The sequence below is a fragment of the Watersipora subatra genome, chromosome 5 (assembly GCF_963576615.1).
Source record: "Watersipora subatra chromosome 5, tzWatSuba1.1, whole genome shotgun sequence".
NCBI lineage: Eukaryota > Metazoa > Bryozoa > Gymnolaemata > Cheilostomatida > Watersiporidae > Watersipora > Watersipora subatra.
Window position 1 is genome coordinate 27,279,878 of NC_088712.1, and position 23,911 is coordinate 27,303,788.

Genomic DNA, 23,911 nt, shown 5'->3' on the forward strand with positions numbered 1-23,911 from the left:
GCCAACGTGTTATCGCTTCTCAACCTTTGCCTGTCATACATTTAGCCTGTAGCGTCTTCCTTATGATTATGTAACATCACAGAACCACAAGTTAAATATAGAGAACAAAGAAACTTATTCAGTACTGCTGGTCATCTGTAATAACAAGATTATAACATTGAATGCTTTATACACCAAATCAAAGACAAACAAGGTGTTTAATTTCACAAAATTTGTGCTCAGTAGCATATATACAATTTAAAAATATTCAATGAGTTAATTATTTTTCATTTACTCCATTCTATAATATTCTATTGGCACTAAACTTTATTGTTAACTAAAAACCAAGCAGACGCAGTGAGTGAGACATGTTTTTAATAAAATAGTAGCTTGTAAATTTCACCGACACTGCAAATAATTTGTCAATAATTTAACTAGGCGCGAGATTTTGAACTTCATTTTCAATATCACCCAGTTAGCCTCAAACAGAACAAATTGTATTTGTTTTGTATTAATAATAGTCATGCTCACGTTCATTTTAAATCACATTGTTTTTACTATGCCAATCTTTTTAAGAAAATGTGTACTTATTTGCCAATCTAAATAGCTTTCAAAATGCATCAAATTACTGCTCAGGCGCCAAAGAGTAATGTCATATGCTTTAAATTGAGAAAATAGAGTGAACCACCTGTAATAATCAAGCCGGATCATATTTTCAAAATATTACATCTGAATTGACGTTGCACACAAAGATCACTGTTATCATAAACTAAACAGACTTAGATCAATGTTGTCAAATATTTCACATGGAAACATCCTATTTGACATTCACAAGTATTTTTTATAGATTGCATTGCAGCAAAATAATTTTAGACATCAATAGCGATAGTTCAATAATTTACTTATCGTTCTATTGTTTTTGTGATTGCTAATTTGAACTAATCAGTTTTATGAGAATTATTTTATAACTGGCCATTGACAACTTTAATTGTAAATTTTATCTACAGTTTCAATGTTTGGAAAACCCATCTAATTATACTATGTGTTACTGATAGCTGCTCTTTTTTTCAATAACTACTTTGAAAAAGTCTCACGACATTGGTGAAATTTTGATGCTGTTTGCGATTTGTCTGAGCCAACATGTTATCGCTTCTCAATCTTTGCCTGTCATACCTTGAGCCTGTAGTGTCTTGCTTATGATTATGTAATATCGAAGAAGCAGGAGTTAAATCTGGAGAACAAAGAAACTTATTCGGTACAGCTGGTCATATACAATAACAAGATTATAACATTTGATGCTTTATACACCAAATCAAAGACAAATCAAATGTTTACTCTCATAAAGTTTGCCTTTGGTAGCATATACAATTTACAAATATTCGATGATTTTAGTATTTTCTGTCTACTTTGCTCTACAGTATTCTATTATGCGCAAAGCTTTATGGTTAACAAAAATGCAAGCAGACTCAGCAAGTGAGACATTTTGTAAATACTATGGAGGCTTCAAAATCTCCAGTCACTGCAAATAGCTTTTTAGAATCTACCCAAGTGCCAGGTTTTAAACTTTATTTGCAACATCACCTAGCTAGCCTCAAACAGGAAATATTACATTTGTTTTGGATTAATGATAGTCATGCTCACTTTCTTTCAGATCACATGATTTTCACTAAGCCCATTTTTTTAATGAAATGCATACATATTTGCCTATCTAAACAACTTTCGCAGTGCATCAAATCTCTGCAAAGTTTCCAAAGAGTTATCACATGCATCTTAAATAGAAAAAAGAAAATGAACAAAAGCTAACGATCAAGAGAAATCATATTTTTAAAATATTTCATCTAAATTGATGTTGTTCCCATAGACTACTATTATCATACGCTATACTGACATAGGGAAATATTGTCAAATGATTTATTTGATAACATGAAAAACAACACCTAATATGGAACACAATATAATTCTTTAATCAGACTATCGAATTTACAAAGAGTTGAACAGTTATATTTTAAAACGAATATGAAGGGTCTTTCTTATGAAACCTTTTTCAATTTCTCAAGAGAAATTTAGTATTTTGACAATTTATATGCAATTTAACCATGAGCAACTTATACCAGAAGAAAATTATGATAGACAATAGAATTATATCACCCCCAACTATGGACGGTTTGAAGTCATGTATTTACTGACTTGCTTTAGTTTTTAATTTAAATTGCAATTGGAAAAATCTTTTAAACCCAAAATGCATGATTTTCAAAGTTGATTGTTAAAATATCTCACTCACAAAGTTTTTTTATTTTGCATCACATTAGGTAGTTCGGTTGATGCTGAGTTCTTGCACAGCAAGAACTCTAATAGTGAGTGATTATTGCAAAGTTGTTTTCTAGTGCCGTTGTTTTTTTAATAATTTTTGTTTAATATCCGTTGTTTTGGTATACTTCCAGTGTTGTTAGAGAATCTCCTGAACCAAATAAATATTACTACGTGCCACTTATTTTCTGCTAAACATTATGCAGCAAGGGTCCAGGTAATCATGATGCAACATCAAACAGCAACAAGATCTACTAATAGAACGAAGCATATTATGCAATACGGTTACTTGCAGGCAATAATAAGATTATATGGTTTGCGACTTTTACACAGTCTCTCATCCAGAGAAGAAATTTTTTCTTTTAAGATATGCTCTCCATAACATACTACACTGAAAAATATTTAACGGTTTTAATAACCATGCTAATTTTATATGAAGCAAGAGAGGCTGATAATTGCTTATAAAATTCACAATAATTAAAAATCTGCAGGAATGATACCAATTTGCAAAAATATTTCTGATAATTTAGACACAAAATTAAACAAAAACTTGTGTTGAGCACCAATAATTACCAACTGGTAGATCCCTTGTTGAAAATTCGCAAAAGCACACTTGCAAAATTGCCTGAAGATCCGTGTCAACTGTTTTTTTATTACGGCATACAAAGTTATTACTTTTGGTCTTTTACTCAAGGAAGGTCACGAGCCAAAATTCCTGTTTTGTCAATTTGTAATTTTGTGTAAAAAACTACACAAATCTTTTTAGAAATTGCATTGTAACAAAATAATTTTAGATATCAATAGCAATAGTGCAATAACCTACTTATTGTTCTATTGTGATCGCTAATTTGAACTAAACATTTTTTTAGAATTATTCTATAGCTGGCCGTTGACTACCTTTGTTGGAAAGCTTACCTATAGTTTTAAAGATTGGAAAAATCATCTCACTTTACTTTGCGTAGCTCATACATGTATATAGCCACCCCTTTTTATTAATAATTGCTTTGGAAAAGTCTCACAGCATTGATAAACTTTCTGCGCTGTTTGAGATTTTTCTGAGCCAACATGTTCATCACTGTTGAAACTTTGCCTGTCATAAATCGAACATGTCGTGTTCTGCTTATGATTATGTAATATTGAAGTAGCACCAATTAAACTTAGAGAACAAAGAAACTTATTCAATACTGCAATCAGTAAAATTCAGTACTGCTCATGCACAATAACAAGATTATAACATTTTATGCTTGTACACTACATCAAAGACAAATAAGATCCTAAACTCTCATAAAGTTTGTGCTCAATAGCGTATACAGTTTCAAATATTAAAGGAATTTATTATTTTCTGTCTACTCCGTTCTATAATATCCTATTCTGTGCAAGGATTTATGGTTAGCTAAAAACAAAGCAGATTCAGTGAGTAAGACGTGTTGTTAATAAAATGGTTGCTTGTAAATCTCACATACACTGCAAATAATTTGTCAAGATTCTATCTAGGCGCAAGTTTTTAAATTTTATTTGCAACATCAGATAGTCATGATCACTTTTATTTTATATCACATGGTTTCCACTATGCCCATTTTTTTAAGGAAATGCTTAAATATTTGCCAATCTAAACAGGTTTCACAATGCATCAACTTGCTGCACAGTTGCCAAAGAGTTATGCCCTGCGTCTTGAATCGAAAAAATAAAGTGAACAACAATTAATGGTAAAGACGAATCACCTTTTCAAAATATTTCATATTACTGGATGTTGCTCACATAGATGATTATTATCATAAACAATACTGACTTAGTAAAATATTGCCAAAGGTTTCACGTTGAAATGTTATACTTAAAATTTTGTTAAATACTCAAAAAATTTGATAGTTACTGTCTATTTTTATTTTTAAAAACTTCAATATGAATTAAAAGCCAAACAGGCATAGCAAGTGAAATGTGTTTGAAAGGTTGTATTCTGTTTCACAGATTCTGAAGATAATCTGGCAAATACCTACTTAGCGGACAGCAAATCACCTTTAGTTGCAATATTGTCTTTTAGCTGTACACAAATTATATTGTATTTGGATTGCATTAGTGTTGTTGTCTTGTGTATGTGTGCCAATTATAGGCTCAATAGTTTCTATCATGCTAATATTTGAAAGAAAATAAATAAATTTTAATACACCTAATAATTTTTGTACAATAATTGGTAAAAATCCCAAACTAATAGGTTAAATGTTATACACACCCTTGATAATAATTCCGAAACCGAAATGAGGATATATTATCACAATGCTAATTCTATTATTTGGTTAAACTAATGTTTGCAAAGTTAATCAATGAAATAACAAACACACCTCTGATTTCTCAATGTTCAACGAATTTTTTATGGATGAAAGTATACTTAATTAATTCATTAATATTCCAAAAGTAATGGTTGTATTTTAATGAACGGTTTTGATAATATTCGTAGTTATTGAAATAGCATTGATAAATTTTATGACTGTATGTACAGTTATGATATTTGCTTTATGTTTTCAAACCAATGGCCATACAAGCAACTGTTCATGCACTGATATTTTTTACCATCAATTTGGGAACATCTTATTACAAATGTTTTGAGATTGGTGGCGACTAATTGTGCTCTTATAATCATTGTGTAATGTTTCAAACTAATGGTTGTAATATAATAAGTATTTGTTGGGGTATTCTTCTTTCCAAATTAGATATATTTTATTCTTTGTCATCAAATGTAACAACAAACTGAAGGAAACTTTTTATAACATCCTTGATATGAATTAATACTATGTATGCACCAGTAAATTTTGACTATTATTTCAAACCAATGGTTAAAAGATCATGCAAACTCATGGCTATATTTGAACCCTCAAATTAGCAACAAAAGATCACAATGGCGTTGAGATGCTATATCACTCAAACTGCTTTTGTAATAATTGCTCAATATCCCCGAGCAAATGGTTAAAAAATCATACACGTTTTGTGGAGATAATAGAGCGAGCATTAGGAACATTTTATTACAGATACTTTGAGCTGTTGTATGACTGTGAGCGGAGTTGCATCAATTGGCCAACTTCCCAGAATAGTTACATAATTATAAACACTGGTGATGGTATTTTAGCATCTATTTGGGGACATCTTGTCACAATAGCTATGAGATGCTTGATCACTGCGTGTAGATTGGTAATAATTGGTCAATGTTTCAAACTAATGGAAGCAATATCATTCACAGTTGCAATAATAGTTTTGCCACGAAATTGGTGAAATCTTCTCACACATTCGCTTTAAGAAGGTTGACGAATAAGTGTGCACTTACAATTATAGATCAATTTTTTTCAAGCTAATGGTTCAAATGTAACAAAAACTTGCTGTGATATTTGTGCCATTAAATTAGAGAGATTTTACAACAGCCCAGATGCTTTGAAATGATTAGTGACTGTAAGTGAACTTACAAAAATTTGTAAAGTCATATGCACATGTGATAATAGTTCTGTGATCAAATTGAGACATCTTGGCATGATGAATTTACATGGCTTAAAACTGCACATTCTTTTATCATAATTGGTTAATGCAACCATACAAATGTTTAAAAATAGCGGAAACATGTCTGAGATATTTGGCTGTCAAATAACGGCCATCTTACAGCAACAGTTTTAAGATTGTTCATGACTGTGGGTTCACACATAATAATTGTTCTATGTCCCCAAATTAATGATTAAAATATCATACACACCTGTGAGAATAATTTTACCATCAAATTGGGGACATATTGTTGCAATGGTGTTGACATTGTCTATGACTGACTGTGTTTTTTGTTCTAATTGGTCAATGTGCTCAGAAAACTGTTTAAAAAGCATATTCATTGGAGTTGATATTTTGGCATTAAATTTGGAACATCTTGCAGCAATGGTATTAGGAATGATCATGAATGTTATCTCAAATAAAATAATCAGTCAATGTCCCCAAATCAATGGTTAAAATATCATACACACCTGTGAGAATACTTTTACCATCAAATTGGGGATGTATTGCTGCAATGGTGTTGACATATTCTATGACTGACTGTGTTCTTTTGTTATAATCGATCAATGTGCTTAGGAAACTGCTTAAGAAGCATAATTATTGGCATTGATATTTTGGCATTAAAGTTGGAACATCGAGCAGCAATGGTATTAGGAATGATGATTGCTGTGATTTCAAATAAAATAATCAGCCAATGTCCCCAAATCAATGGTTAAAATATCATACACACCTGTGAGAATAGTTTAACCATCAAATTGGGGACGTATTGTTGCAAGGGTGTTGCCATATTTTATGACTGACTGTGTTCTTTTGTTATAATCGATCAATGTGCTCAGGAAACTGCTAAAGAAGCATAATTATTTGGGTTGATATTTTGGCATTAAACTTGAAACATCGAGCAGCAATGGTATTAAGAATGATAATTACTGTGATTTCAAATAAAATAATCAGTCAATGTCCCCAAATCAATGGTTAAAATATCATACACAAATGTGAGAATAATTTTACCACCAAATTGGGGACATACTGTTGCAATGTTGTTGACATATTCTATGACTGAATAAGTTATTTTGTTATAATTAGTCAATGTGCTCAGGAAGCTGCTTAAGAAGTATATTTATTAGGGTTGATATTTTGGCATTAAATTTGAAACATCTTGCAGCAATGGTATTAGGAATAATCATCACTGTGATATAGAATAAGATAATCAGTCAATGTCCCCAAATCAATGGTTAAAATATCATGCACACCTGTCAGAATAACTTTACCATCAAATCGGGGACATATTGTTGCAATGTTGTTGACATGTTCTATGACTGAATAAGTTATTTTGTTATAATTAGTCAAGTTGCTCAGGATCTGCTTAAGAAGCATATTCATTGGGGTTGATATTCTGGCATTAAATTTGGAACATCTTGCAGCAATGGTATTAGGAATGATCATGACTGTGATATAGAATAAGATAATCAGTCAATGTCCCCAAATCAATGGTTAAAATATCATGAAAACCTGTGAGAATAATTTTACCATCAAATCGGGGACATATTGTTGCAATGGTGTTGACATATTTTATGAATGACTGTGCTCTTTTGTTATAATTGATCAATGTGCTCAGGAAACTGCTTAAGAAGTATATTCATTAGGGTTGATATTTTGGCATTAAATTTGGAACATCTTGCAGCAAAGGTATTAGGAATAATCATGACTGTGATCTCAAATAAGATAATCAGTCAATGTCCCCAAATCAATGGTAAAAATATCATACACACCTGCGATAATTTTTCTACAACCAATATGGGGATATCTTTTCACAATAATATTTCTACTAATTTGTTAAACTAATGGTTACAAACTTGCTGATTAAAATACCAAACATTCTTTTGTGTTCATATTGCCCTCTAAATAGTTGATGGTGAAAAGTACAGACTCCCCATTAGACTAGCATTGAGAGAATTTATGATATCGTGTGCACTTGTAATAGTTGGTCAATTGTACCTGAATAACGAATATACTTGTATACTAATACAAACACACTTTTCTTTTATGTTTACATCATACATCAGAAAAATTGTATGACAACATATTTGAGACTATTTTTGACGGTTTGCAGTTCCAATAACTAGCCAATTACTTCAAAAAACATTGACTGTAGTATCATAAATAATTTGGATGACGTACACGCCTTCAAATTGAACAAAGTTTATTTCAATAGTACCGAGTTAGCTCAAATCAATGTGTGCAGTGATAGTATTTATTTAACACTCCCAAGCTAATGGTTAAAATACTTTGCATACTTTTGGTCATATCTGCACTAAAAATTGAGTCAATCTTGCTATTAAAAATTTGAATGGATTACAATTAAATGTATGGCTTTTGCAAAGATGGGCAACTCAATATATTTTTAGGAAAATGTAATCGAAGGCAAATATTTGGTACGGATAACACGTTTTATTAAACATAATGCTATTTTTTATAAGGTAAATGTTTTTGAGCTTACAGTAGGCAAATTGGAGATACCAATGCTTCATTTCCAAAGCTTTATTCTAATATGTCTCCGTCTATGCTTGGCTTTTCATGCATGGCTTACAAACAAAGGAATTGCGCGAAAGTTTAAATTAAAAGTGGTAACCATCGTGTGCAACCAAACAGAAAAGTACGACTAAAATTAACTATATCAAAATTTATTTGGCTTCCTGATTTTAAAAAAAATTACTCACATTTGCTGGCCTGGTTATTTTTACTTTTGTTTAAAAAAGTTAACTCATGATCGTGCAATGTAAACTTTCTGATGGCTGCTCTTGGTAGTGATAAAAATGAGATGTAGCAAAATACTTTATTGATTATAGTAATTAAATTTGTTGCCTATTCAGGGCTTAAGAGTTCTATGAAAACTATGTTAAAAATGTTCACCTTGAACATACTCGCGTTAAATGTTGAAAAGTCGTAAATCTAGATAGACATCAGCCTGCAACCTAGGCCTGGCTGTTTGCAATTCAAAACCTTAACTTGAACAGATCACCGGAAATTCTGTGAAGCAATTGATTACACTAAATTTATTCCTAAACATAAAAGTCTCAGGTCGATTCAACCTTTGCACACCATACACGTGTAGAAATAGTATTTTAAATAGGTTTAATAAGGAACTATTAAACTTCTAAGTTGATATTTGAGGAAAAAATTAGGTGATGGATAACTTTTACAAGCACATTTGCAAGTGTGGGAAAAGTATCACATACCGACAACTCCAAAATGGTTGAAAAAACAAAATTAAGCCAGAGTTATCTTCTCTACGCAAAAGTCCTTGTTTATTAGATAAAAAATTCATACATGTTTGTGAGGTGATGTCCCCAAAGTTAGTGTTAAATTCTCATGAGCTATAACTGAAAAACGGATAAGATGACAGCTCCAAAAATCAGTGCATTTGTAAACCCAACGAAAAATGTTTTAATATGTTATTTTTTAAAGCTCTTAATGATAGATGAAAATTGTCCTTAAAGTGATGGTAAAAATATCGCGTCCCCAATTGCATGCGTTTACAAGACTGTGTGTGTGTGTGTGCGTGCGTGTGCGTGTGCGTGTGCGCGTGTGTGTGTGCGTGAGTGTGTATGTGTGTGAGAGTGTATGTAAGCGTTTTGATCTGTGCGTTGGTGTGAGTTTGGATGTTCAGGTAGTTTTATGCATCAACTTACCTTTCCATTAGCAACTAATCTATAACCTTTGCTGTGGTATCCGGTAGAGCAAGGTCAGTTTGCTAATGGGACTTGAATTTTGGCACATTTGTTGCGTTTTGAGGTGATATACAGGCTTTCTAAAGGTACGTTTTGCCAGTAAACAGTTTAATGTTTGTCTTTTAACCTGTTTTAGTGCATTTAGCTTCCTCACACACCTTAAAACTAGTGGCCAGGCTTCAAGGAATTCAAAAACAGTTAAAGACATTTTAGTCAGTTAAAGACAGTACCGGATGAGTTGGAAATGTTTGTAAAAAGTGACAGTTTTCAAACAACTAGTTTTTTGATCCTTATTTGTAGTTATTAGTGATATATTGGATAGAATGGAGACCAATCTTGTTTTTTATTATGAAGCTTGGTCTTTTGTATTTACCTCATCTACACCATAACACTAAAGTAAACTTAGTGTACATCTACCTATTTTATCTAATATTTATATAACTTTGCTCATTTGGTTTATCCAAAAATCCCCATCAATTTGTAGTTTAACTGTCACTAAAATAATGCACATTAAGCGTCAATTGTGCAGTCCATACTATGGCCAGTGAACTGTCGCTATGAACCTTTTACAGACATAAAATGCTATAAACACATTTTAGTTTAGACATGTCTTGCCCAACCATAGATTAAATTGTGGTTCCTAAACATTGAAAATCCATGTAAAGTCAGGCCCCTTCAAGCTTCTTACAGTTTTAATACTAGATAGGTAATATATTTGAGCTAAATGAAGTAATATTGAACTACATCTGCTGAAATCTTATAGAAAGTAGATAAACTAGCAAACAAATACTACTTGGGTGTTTTAAATAACTTTTTATTAATGGGAGTTGATTTTTTGTGCTAATAAAATGTTTACTGCTTAGATTATTTGATTAGGTTTTATCTGTAGTTATGAAAAGTTTCAATATAATGCATTTTTACAGTGTCCAAAACCAATTTTTTCTCCAACTAATATAAACTTATTTATATCTACATTTAGTGTTGAAATAAGTGAAGCTTTGTGAACATAGATTAATTTTTGAACATGTTATAAAACAAGTCGGCTCACAAACTGTGTTTAGTAATAGTAATATATTATACTAATATTCTGTCAAAAACTTAAGTGTAAAGTATCACATGCTTTAAAATAGATAGAAATGTGTCAACCATTAAAACCTTACGTGTACCTACATGTATTTCTGTCACAGGCAAAGACTTTCAAGTGAAGCCATCATCGATTCACAATTCAAGTAGAATGTTAAGGGCTTTTGTGACAGAAGTCAATCCGGATGATTATCTGCCTGACATGTATCACCCAATACCAGGAAAAAGTTATAGTTTTGAGTTTCAAGTGACTGGAATAACTTTAGGCAGTGTGGTGGAAATAAGATTAACTGCACGTAAGTTTCGAGCTGCTTTCTGGCAAACACTAAACTATTGAAAACCAAAACTGAATAAATAATTCTTTTGCCGTTGGTCTGGTCTAAATTTGAGTGAGACCAATTTTGCTATAGTTAACATAAATACCTGTATTTGCGTAGAATATTGTTTAACAAGTGCATCAAGTAACAAGCAATGTGGGCATAACTTTCAGGTACCCAAACTATAACATTATTTACTTGTTGATATACCTGAATAGTTTTAGAAATGTCAAGCAAATCTGTAGTAGTACACACCATCAAAAATATACATGCTCCAAATTTTATATTGTACCTAAAAAAATGTGAAAGTTCTGAAATATTTAACTTTAATTTTTGCCAATTTGGTTGTAAAACTAAGTTGACTGTTAGAATGATGTATAAAACAATGGCAGAGTCATTCACTTACCTAAACAGTCAATAGAAACTTTTTTGCTGAACATTTTTTCTTTAATCGTTATTTATGTTGACAGTTGTTAACAATTCCTTTTTATGGGTAAGTTTATTTTATTGCAAACATTTATGTAAAAACTTCTATTTTAGATTGCATGGTGTATTTTGATTTTTCTTTTGTCATTGGAGTTTTTATTGTAGCACCAACTCCGCCCACCAACTTCATTGTTTCAAGTCCTACGCGATCTGAAAACTTAAAATTTTCATGGACTGTGAAGCCTGACAGCGTTCATGATTTGATCATTTTTAAAGTTTGCAAAGCTAAAGAAGGTTCAAAATGTTGGTATATCAAAGATTTGCCAAAGCGAGAAACACAACATTTTATCAAAAAGCCTTTAGAGAGTGGAAACTACACATCATTTGTATATACACAGTCTGAAGATGTTACCAGTTCAGCAACCTGCCTCTCTTTCACTATAGCAAATGGTTAGTGGCCTTATAGTGCACCAAAGAGTTCTAACTCATGTGTTCAACTTTGCAACATTTCTTTTGCTGATGTACGTACATCTATACAACTGACACAATGAATAAAAGCAGGTAACAAGTTGACTTCTTGCCGCATTTTACCAGCAAGTGGTAGTATTTTATCTTTTCTTTCGTTTGACTACCATCTTGATTGCTCTTCCGTTACATACCTAGTTGATCTAGTTATAGTGAGTAATAATGTTCTTTTACTGCCAGGAAATTGGAAAATTCCTGACAAGACAAAAAACAAATATTTTGAGTATAATACCTCTTTGGGCACAATTTTCGAATGTCTGGAGAAACGCCCGCATTACTCCGCTCACAACATAATTTTCACAAGTCTAGAAATCTTCATAGGCTCAGAATCTTTGAAACCTAGCGACTGGTGAATAAGCATTACATGTTTATAAAATAATGCACAATTTGTTGAAATGTTTAAAAATAATGCTAAATAATTACCAATACCTTCAAAACTTTGTGATAATGCTTTTATATATGTTTAATAGCATGAACTTTTGAAAATTTCAATTATTCAAAAAGTATTGCATACATAAAAGAATCTCCGAAACCTAAAAGTTTAATGTTCTTACAAATGACAAAAAATGCAATTTTTATTAATTTTAAGAGTTTGCTGTCCTTAGTTTTATATTTAGTACAACAGAAACTTGTTTATTAGTGAACTTTGCATTTACTCGGGTTAATTTTTAATTTTATACTTATATTTAGCTGTATAACTCTGCAGCATTTTATTCTAGTTTTTTTAAACTGAATTAAAAACTAACTAACCCTTCTTATAAAGAATTTAACATTTTAAAAATATGTACCCAAACTTAGTTATTTTTTGGCAAAAACAACAATCATATTTTTGTTTAAAAACATGAATTGCTATAAGGTCAGCAAGTAAGGTTGTGTTTATGATGTTCTGGTATTGACAGATTTTTGAAATATATTGTTATTATAAGTTATGTATTACCCCTCATAACAGAGTGTGTGCCAAAATGAGAAATCACCTCTTTGAATGAACATACTTAGGCGCTGAGGCACTCTGCACAATAGGTAATGCCTCATTCAGATTTTAATAACTAACAGTAATTAATAAAAATAGTTTGTATTGAAAATAATATGAAAAGACTAAAAATAAATTTATCCGCAAATACTAATAAATTAGTTTACTATAATAAACTGCAAGTCCTTCTATTGCTTTAACTCTCTATTCCCTTTGTTCTGTTGCTACAGAATCAAACCAGCAAAAAAGAGATAAACAAACAAACTTAATGGAGTTCCTTAAACTGATTTGGATTACCAAAGTCATTGCTGTTCTTCTGTTAACAGCTGTTGCCATTATTCTTGGATACCATTGGTGCGTAAAACTTATTTCTATTAACGTTTTAACATGTTATAATAACATCTTTTGCATTAGTTCAGTCATAGTTTTGTCAAATTTTTGGTTTTAAATGTAACAAAGTTTGAGAAAGTCAATATTCTGCAGGTTTGGTCAATTCATTGACTAATCTGGGTCTTATTTGTCATAGGAACAAGTCTACTCGCAAAAAAGAGTAAAATCAAGTTTCACCTATGTCCTGCATGTCACATTGTTATTACTGACAGTTAAGGGATTGAATGTACAAAACATTTACATTGCATCATCCACAAGCCAAACTACGCTTTATTAAAGACTTACTTTATAACACATTGATAAACTTATTGATAATGTTTATTGAAGGTGGCGCCTTGAGGCAGAACTTGAAAAAAGAATCAGCCTAAATAACCAGAGTAAAGCCTACTCCTGGGTGAAAACCTCATCCTGTAATTGAATTATTATAAATTATATTTATTGAAAGATTATAGGTATTGCTAACATGCTGTCAAATCCTTTGTAAAAAACTCAAATAAAACATACATCTTTAAAACCCCTCAAAGTATGTTAAAATGTTTAATCATGATTCTTGCCTGTTACTGACAGTTGAAGATTGTTTCTCACATTACTTGCATATATATCCACCAAAAGAACAAATTTGCTAACATGCCAAGATCAAATACATGTGTTTGAAAAGTAGGAGATCAATAATGCAGACACAAGTATATTGACTTCCTATCGGTGGTAAAAAGCTAGTCAGGAATCACATGCATTAAGTTTTTATTGCTAGTTCAATCCCGCATCTTTCAATATTGTAAAACCTTCAGGGCATTAGCTATAGTTGTAGTAATTGTCTCATGCATTAAAACAAAAATAATAACAGAGGTTTTACATAATAATTTCCTTGTAAATGTTATTCTTTTAAGCTAATCTTTTTCACTTTTCCTGTGAAATTAACTTAAATAAATAGGTTTTTGTTGACATGAAATTTTTAGCTTCTTATAATGTTATTTACTTTAAAATTTTGAACATCTTTTAAGTACCCTTACTTTAGTTCTAAGTCATTTAATTAAGATACACAAACTAATGGCCAAAGAAACTCAATATTAAAATATGTGGGTGTTTTGCAATTGAATTTTTGGACATGTCAAAAACATTGTCAAATTTCAAGCATATTTGAATAGCAGAAGCAAACTGAACTTGATACTTTTTGTTCAATATAAAAAATTCAAGTTGAATGGTAGCATTTGTAAAAAAGAATGTTAATTTTAATTTAATTTACATAACTAATTGGCAGTCAACTAAGATGCTTAAGCTATTAAACATATTAAAGTACTGCGTAATTTGATTGGAGGGTCAAACAAACTTTAAGATCTAAAGCTGGACACAAATAGTAAACATCAGTTTTAGTGCCCTGTTCATGCTTTCAAGATGTCCTTTGTCCATTTTAAATAACATGGCTCCTAGTTGTCATTAATATTGTAAAACTGCGGGTGATAAAAACACTGCATTGATGGCTTCTAAAAGATAAATGCGAAAGCATGTTTGAAGATAATGTCATGTAGCTTTTACACAGAAAAAAAGGCGAAAAAACTTTAATCATTTTTAAAATAATGAATGACGAGTAAGACTCACCATATTATAATAATCTTTTGTGGGAATCTACTAATTCCGTGCTTACTTTCAAAGAATAAATTTTCTTCTTTGGAAAAAAGTTGTTTTAATATGTAAATTAATCTTGTTAATTGCAGAGCGTTAAAATAGTTATAATTAAAACAAGATTTGCTGTTGGCCTTTGAAGTGAGTATCAAAACAAAAAAAATTGCAATTGAAACTTATATCAAAATAAATTAACGTATTAAGAAACATATTAAAGTGAAACATATTAAATCTTGATTAACCTAACACTTTGCGCACCATATTTTCATTTCCGTACCAAAGCCCTTATATCCCTGCTCATTTTGCTGTCCTTACAATTGTGAAAACCTTCAGAAGCTCAGAATCTATGGAACTTAAGACCTGGTAAATGATCATAATATATTTCTAAATTATTTATAAACGACATATTTACACCGAAAATTTCTTTACATTGCTTGTGAAGAAGCTTTGAACAGTTATGATTAGTATTTCAATAGAAATTCACTCAAAAGAATTGAAGGATATATGTACATTATTTGTTAGTTTATTTCATGTATAGATAAAACTTTGTGTTAAAAAAGTCAATAATGTGAGAGTATTTGGTTTAATAAAAAAACTCTGAATGACTTTCTGTCAACATTATTGCGGAAGATAACGAAAACTCATTTTGATTAATTTTTGGATGTTTCTGCTCTTGATCATTATATTTTTTATGACCCAAACTTTTTGTTACTCAATTTTGCATCTAATGAGAATTCATAGCTTGGTTTTTTCATATTTATAATTATTTCAAAAATGTGAGCCTAGAACTTTTCCTTGATTCCTAATTTCCTTCCAAAAACACATTTTTTGTTTGACAACATTTAGTTTGTTCCTAGGGCAGCTAGTCAGGTTGCGTTCATTATATTCTGTTGTTGATTTCAGTTGTTTGAAAGGGTCTGTGTTAATAAGATATGATTATGTATGATTTTTTAATTTTTTACATTTTACAGAAGATAACGACCACTCCGTTTTATTAATTTTAAAGGCTAAATAATAATTTTATATCACATTTTGATAACCTGAACAAAGAGTTTTTTTTGCATGACATACTTTTGACATCCTGTTTTTCATAATTTTATTATTCTTTGTGTATTTAATATGAGCTCATTCGAAAGCCAAGACTCTGATGTATTGAAATATATAATAACAAAATTATGTAATTTGTTTGCATTAAAATAAATGGCAAATCAACTGATTAACTGTGATTTGCTTTCAGTTTTTGCATGCACAAGTGTGCACGGTTGAAGTGAATCAGGCATTCATGTGAAAATTGGTTTAAACATAGAAAGAGCCTGGCTTCATGAGTTTGAGAAGAGGAACTGTTAGCCCAGCAACAAGATTAACCAGAAGCTAGCTCTGGAGAGACTGCCAGCTTTTAGTTGAAGCAGATAGAGACTACAGTACAAGAGACTAAAACAAATCTAGGAGATCCAGCTTCCGGAAAGCCTTTGGTGTTCTAGTTGTTATATATTGCATGCTGTAATTTATATTTTTTAAGACTATAATAGGAATATATTTACATCTTTGCAGCCATTTTCATTCATATACTTGGTCAAAAAAGTGTTATGCATCACTAAAATACTTGATAATTGTATAAATGACATATAGTTATTTATAGTAAGTACTCTGTTCAATCAATAAACTTATCATTTTCACATAGTGATAAGTTGGTTATGCATTCTGAATAGCTGGTAATATGACAGATCTTCCATTTCAACACAAACAAGATGTTTTTGCGCGCTTTGTACAGTTATTTGGCTGAGATTGATTCAGCTTTGATAAAAAATTGAGCAGTGAAATTGTGTGATAGCCATCACATCACCACTAGCACGGTACATAAACAAAGACAAACAGCGGAATTTCAATGATGGTATAAAAATGTTTTAGGTCAACCAAAGTACACATATCAACAATGCCTACTAGTTTGGCAGGCAATTGTAAGTGTCTATTAAAATGTTTTTATATGGACTTTGTTTCACTTACAATGTTTAACAGGCACTCAATAAACACTAAGGATGGATAAGACACATTAACTAAGCTAAGAGTTATCTACTCTCTCTCTTTCTCAAACTTTTTTGTATTCTGTGCTTTGTAGCTGAGTTTTTAATAACAATTCCAAAAATATCAGCATATGAACAAAAACAGAGCTTCCTAATAATTACAAGAACAAAGGTTTGATCCATTAGCTTTGTCTTGTTTACTTCTTTAAAACCAGGCGTATGGTAAAGGTCAAGCACTATAGCAACTAATTCTTGACTAGTTGCTATAGTCAACTAGTTCTTGCTATAGTTTGCAAACTAGAAACCTATAGCAAGAAATGAAGTGAACATACAATAAAAGTTGTTTGGTAAGTTACCTAACCCTTAGGGTTAAATCAAATACTATCATCAATAACTTTAGTCAGTTTAATACTTAAGCTATAATCTAGTTATCAAGTAGCTTTGTTTGTGGTCATATGTATTTGTCGATTTTTCATATTGTTGCTCAGAAAATACTCAAAAGTTACAAGAATTATTAGAGATAGACTATATAAAGTACTATAAGTCTAAATGGTATACGCTGTTATGAGGTACTATTTGGTACTATATAGGACAGCTATTTTTTATGAAACAATTTTAGGTGCCAAAATAGCATGCAGCAATCCCGTGCAAACATTCATGATAATACCTGGTCTTTATGCAATTTAATTTATTTCAAACACCGGCTGTAGTATTGTCATCTAAAACTAACATAGGAATATGATGGTATAATCGGCAACTGCAACTGTACTTATGCAGTTGGTTAGTAACCAAAGTTTATATGTGGTCCAACTGATACTGACATATAAAGTTGAATGAGATGAAGAATGTGCTATGAAACTACTACAGGTATAAGTTCAGTCCGAAATCTGTAGAATATAAGTGTTGTTGACTGAATACTAACTAGCCCCTTTGTCTATTAGGCAGTTGGTCATTTAAGGTATAATAGAGGGTTAGTATAAACTACTTTGTCTACTAAATAACTTACGAACACATTTTCCTTTAATAAAGGGTTGATACTGCTGTTGTTTCTTTAGGGCTATTGTAATACATAAGAGAAAGATATTAAAAGATCACAGCAGTTACATGCTGAATAAGTTACTAATGTCTGTTCTGGCTGTATATTGGCCATGAAAGTGAGTAGCAGTAGTCACCACTTGTTCTACAGTGTCTTCTGTGATATCCTGGCATTATCAAAGACCGGGATAGAGGATGCCCAATTCAGAGTTATGTGTTACACACACCTATTAATGATACGAGCTAACACACTCATAGTTTAATTAAATATTTGTCTGTTCAATTCATCTGTTTGAATTAGTAAAAACAATTTAGATAAAACCTTTTTTGCAATGTAAACATCATTTTAGATCATTTTTGTAAATTGACCCAATTTCTAAGAAACGCTGGCAAAATAAACATAGCTTGGCATACTTGACATACTTATTGTTGTTCAACTTATCAACTAGTAGTTTATTACAATGGGTGGCGTCATGTACTGACCTTCATAGTTTTTCTAATGGCAGCTCGAGATCTTCAGACAGCTAGTTGATTGCAGCAAATGTGTGTTTCCCAATTTTCACAACAACTATTCACAATGATTAGGATGCTATAAAAGTCGATGGGTGACAAAATATATTCTCTGAAATTTAGTTACCCGAGATTTCTGCGCAAACAATCGCAACATCTGGTGTAGCAGTTCACTTATGTGTAAAACATTGCAAGCTATTCAGCTGCAAATTGTTGGCTTTCTTTCAGAAGATTTAGCAAGCTTCCAGAATCTAAAAAGTATTTTAATGCGACTTTGGTTTCGCATTGAAAATTTTATGACTTGAAAAGTCTCTGCCGTTTAGCCTATTCGCATACTACGCCATCCTGTTATTATAACATCAAATATTATGATAGATGTTATGATGAATGTTTAGATTTTCCTTATCCTTACACACGCTAATAAAAACACACACCCATGCACACACCTGCACACACGCTAACGCACACGCAGACACAAACACACTTCAACACAAGAATTGTTTTTAATGATTCTACATATTCGGGGTTCTTATTTTCTTTTCTCAGTTCAAAATTATTTGTATAATTGCTGATTAGCCGAATCATATTTTATTGTAATCAAAGCAAAACCAACTTAATTTACGTGCTAATTATTTCACATTTTTGTCTAAACCTTTTTATATTCATTTTATTTTTTTCTCATGATACGTTATTTGATATATATATATATATATATATATATATATATATATATATATATATGTATATACACACATATATATATATATATATATATATATATATATATATATATATATATATAGTCAAATTAGATTGAATAGGAGGCCACTTTGGAAAATATATCCACGATATAGGGCTTTCGGATAATAGGAGGCTTCTGATAGGAGGCTTCGCTAGAAACATGCTTAAACAACTCTACTCGTCATGCTGATCACATACGTATCTATTTTGTATTTTGCATAAATTTTGCCGGAGAGTTCAACATTTTGGAAAATTTTGCAGGTTAGGAGGCTCTGTAGTTTGAAATGGAGGACCTCCCATTAGCGTAAAATTTGAAAATTTTTATACAAAATCTTGAGTTGTCTTCTCTTTTGCAAGATAAGTTATCTTCTCATTAATTTCAGGGCCTCCTATTATGTTTTTATATCTTGAATTAGATAGTCCTAGTTCCAAGCTCTAATTCTTTTCTTTTTATATAAATTTAGCTAATTATGATATTTAGTTTGGTTCTTTTTAGTTGTAATGAACCTTTATTGCATCATTTAATTTTCTATCAATTGGTTAAAAAGGCAAACTAATTTGGGTTTCAGGGATTTTGCCAACAGATCTTAAGAAAACCGATTTGCAGGCACATCTGTGTGTGCTTTGATCTAAAGTTTATCATACGTATTATTCATAAAATTGAAAACTTATGCTTTCCCTTAATAGCTTGTTAGTGGGCATGCATGGCAAAAACAAGCATTTGGTCCATTTTAAAAAAGTTGTAATAAGTTGCAATAAAAACTATGATGGTATTGACATCAAGCAATTAGTATTGAAACCATCCTGATTGTCAAATAGAAAACTTTTAAAATGTATATTAATTAAAACAGTGCATATATTCATGCTGCCAAATATGCCTGGTAGAGTCAGAGACACCCAATTTTTAAAACATAAATGTCAATCATGGGATATTTGCATACCTGTGGCCACATTTATTACTTATACAATTTGATTAAGTCAATTCATTGCTACTGAGGCAAAACTGGGAAATATAGCATATGTGGGGCCCTTTGGATTATAAAAGGTTTCCGATAAGCGCTTTCGATGAAACCATGCAGTAACATTGAACACACTGTGCAGATTGCATGCATGTATATCTAACTCGCATTTATCAACATTGGTCAGCATATTTCTTTAAAAAAAGCCCAAACTTACTCATAAAGAAAAAAATTGACTCTTTAAGCAACCCCGTCAAGGAGTTGAGTTTACAGAAAAGGAAAGCTCAATATAAGTACGTCAAACAAATTGCTTAAGTGAGTGCAACGGTGACAAATAAAATATTCTTAAAACACAATGAGTTTGTATAAATTTAAAAAGTCTTTAGTGCAAATGGAGCAACCTATCAAAAGCAGGCCAAACAGCTGTTACATTACCAAAAGATTAAAAATCAAAGCATTCACAAGAATACCATAAAACATCAACAAAAGTGGACTATTTTATCTCTGTCAAATAAAGCTGTAGAGCTTCAAAACACTGAGCTCCATAATTGTCTTGCAAATTGTGTGACCATTTCCTGGCACCTCGAGTATAATGTGTGGAGTGGTGGTAGCTGTAACTAATGGCTCTGCACAATGTTTAAAATATGATTTTAGCTAGAGATATTTGAAGCAATTCGCAAGAGAACTTTGCTGACTGTAGACACGCCCAGCTACAGAAATAACTTTAAGGTTGGATGTCATTTCAGTCACCGGATGCCTTTTTGGAAATTGAACATCAACTTGTTGTTTGAAGGTTAGGCAATCTAGATCACTTTGCCTCCACTGGTAAATATGCTGCTCTACCTGCAAAGAAACCAGTTATTAACCTGTTAGTATAGTTAAAAATTAGGAGAATGTTGAACACTACTCATTTTACAGACTTTCCCAAGATATCAAACCAGCTTTAAAACAATACTGACTAAAAAGTGTGCTCCATCATGTTGTTTTAGAACGCTTAGGAGATTGGCCAGAAACTTGAAGAGTAGGCTTTTGCAGCAAGCTATATCGGTGGCTGTACTAAATTTAGGTCGCACAGAAGATGCTTTCCTACTAAAACCCTGCATAATTATGTTTCCCCTAAAGAGATTGCAGTTCTCACTATGTTGATGTTTTGCCTAAAAAAATTAACCTAGTAAGCCTTAAAAAATTCTTGTTTCGATGTTGTTAACACAAGTTAACTCAAAAAAAGATAAAAAACAACAAACATTATCATTAATGCTTTCTTTTAAGCTAAAGCTTTTTTGTCAAACTATTAGGTTAGAATGGTATCTTTTAAATATAAAATGTAATGAATAGTTGGGTTAAGAAAAGCTTTGCTTTACAAACTAATAATTACAGCGTTACCATTCCTCTTATTTCTAAGCAAAATGCACCAAAATCTACAAAATTTTACACATTCAGCCTGTACTGTGATGAGAACCGTGTCTGTCCATATAAAGCCACCGTTGGATAATGGAAAAAATATTGCATCATACAGGATTTGAACTTGCAACATTTACCTTGCTAGACTGACACTACAACAACTATGCTAATTGACCTTGTAATAATTTGCAATATTTGAATGCATAATTATTGCAACTGATAATCTTTTACAGCACTCTACACTGCCCTGGTGTTTTTAAGTACAAGTCAAGTTGATTCAAAATCTTGAGCTGAGTAAAATTCCTAACTGTCTACACGGTCAATTTTTTCCATGCACAAATTGACTATAAATTGTATAAAAGTCCCTTTTCATCCAGTTGGCCTTTAACAATGTAAGGTTGGTGTGTATGAATATGCCTTTCACTGCAATGCATACATGTACAAATTAAGCATAGGGTTACTGCCAGGTTACTCTGCAAAGCAGAGTTGTCCTCTCGCGCACTCCAAACAAATCCTAAATATTTAGGATTATACATTAATCATTAATTATATAGACATTATTGAAATTCTTTAAATAGTTTAAAAGTTTCTATTAAAACATATTTTTAGCTTTTGTTTACACTATTTAGTCTCTGCTTATATAATAAAGCTACTCTTTGCCATTAGCATGTCTGTGCAAATGCGCTCGTTTATAACAGTTCATCTTCGTAGACTATTTGAGATGACCAAAATAAATTCTAGCTCAGCTAAAAATTTAATTCTGATGCTGATATCAACTGATTTGGCAATTAAAAAAACATTCAGTTTTTAAGGTTGTAAACATGAATTTGGAGATCAAAAAGAAGGTGAGGTAAATAAAAGCCACAAGAGACAGACTGCTACTTGTTGCGGCTAGCTAACAAAGTAAAATCAGTGTCTGTATGACATCATTTATCCATCGTCGGGAAGAGCTTGGGAGCAAAATAGATTTTGATGAGACTAGATATCATGACATTCAGCTTAGTATACAGACGGTCCCCAACCTACGAACGAGTTACGTTCCGAACATTTGTTTGTACAGTGAATTTGTTCGTAAGTTGCTTCAGTGCTATATTTTGTATTATAATTTATGCTTAACATGTATTTATTTATTATTGATGCCTACATGTATATAAGTATATTGAAGGTTTATATAAGTATGTTTAAGGCTTGTATAAGTAACCTGTAAATTGGTTTGTACTGAAAAAACTTTTTAATAAAATGGAGAGAATACTGTGGTGGACGCCGGGCCATGACACTGCATTTCTTATTGATTGTATGTGTTGTCCTTTTTTTATTATATCATTGTTTTAATCGTTATGCTAGAACTTATCGTTGTTGTCCTTTTTTATGTGTTGTCCTTTTATTATATTGTTGTTTCACTCGTTATTCTATTGTTATATCTGATATCCCATCATAACACTATCATTTATCGTCACTTTTATTGTTGTCATACCAACTCGCTAGCGGTCCTATTTATTCACCTTGTTAGCCGGTGTTCTCACCGTTTGCCGTTAGGACGGAACGGTTGATATTACTGAATATAACGGAGCGCACTCATTTATTTGAGCAGAGCAGATAGATGTACGCTCCTCGAATAGTGAAATTTCCTTCGCTAATAAAAAGCTGAATGAAACTACACACACTCTTCTTTTTATTTATTAGTCTAGATCGTGCCAAGTAAAGGTTGGCAAACTCCTTTACAATACATAGAGGAAAAATAAAAAAGTTATTTGCGCATTGGAGATACGTTCACACACTTATGCACTGCAATGAACTGGGCAAAGGAACGTGGATGCTGGGTGATGCTTCTACGTAGCGCCTCTTTCTGCCGCTAATACGTCGGTAATACCGTCGGTATTATCGATGAATATACGCGCAGACCTGTTCGTATGTACCGTCGTTCGTAACTCGAATGTTCGTAAGTAGGAGTCTGTCAGTATTAACACTCCAAAGCTTTCACTGATATTTCCCCTTCAAATATTTCTGATTTCTTGCGAGGCGAATCATTTTACATATTTTTGACAAAAATGACAATCTCTAATGACAAACTAGTTTAACAATGTATTGGTATCTATAATAGCGAACCCTATGCTTCTTATCATTGCTCAAGTTTGGCAAGAATGTAAGCGATATTTTTAAGGACAACTATGAAAATTTTGTTAATAAATTTGGGAATTTTCACCAACTTGACACTTTACCCTATATGGCATTACTTATGTTGGTCAAACAAAAGCTTTACATAAATTCTTTACATGGAGAGGAATTTGCGTTATAATAGGTATACATGTACATTATAGAAAAATTTGCTGTACAGCTATTCCAACCAGATAAAAATCTGACCTATGCCCATACTACAAAA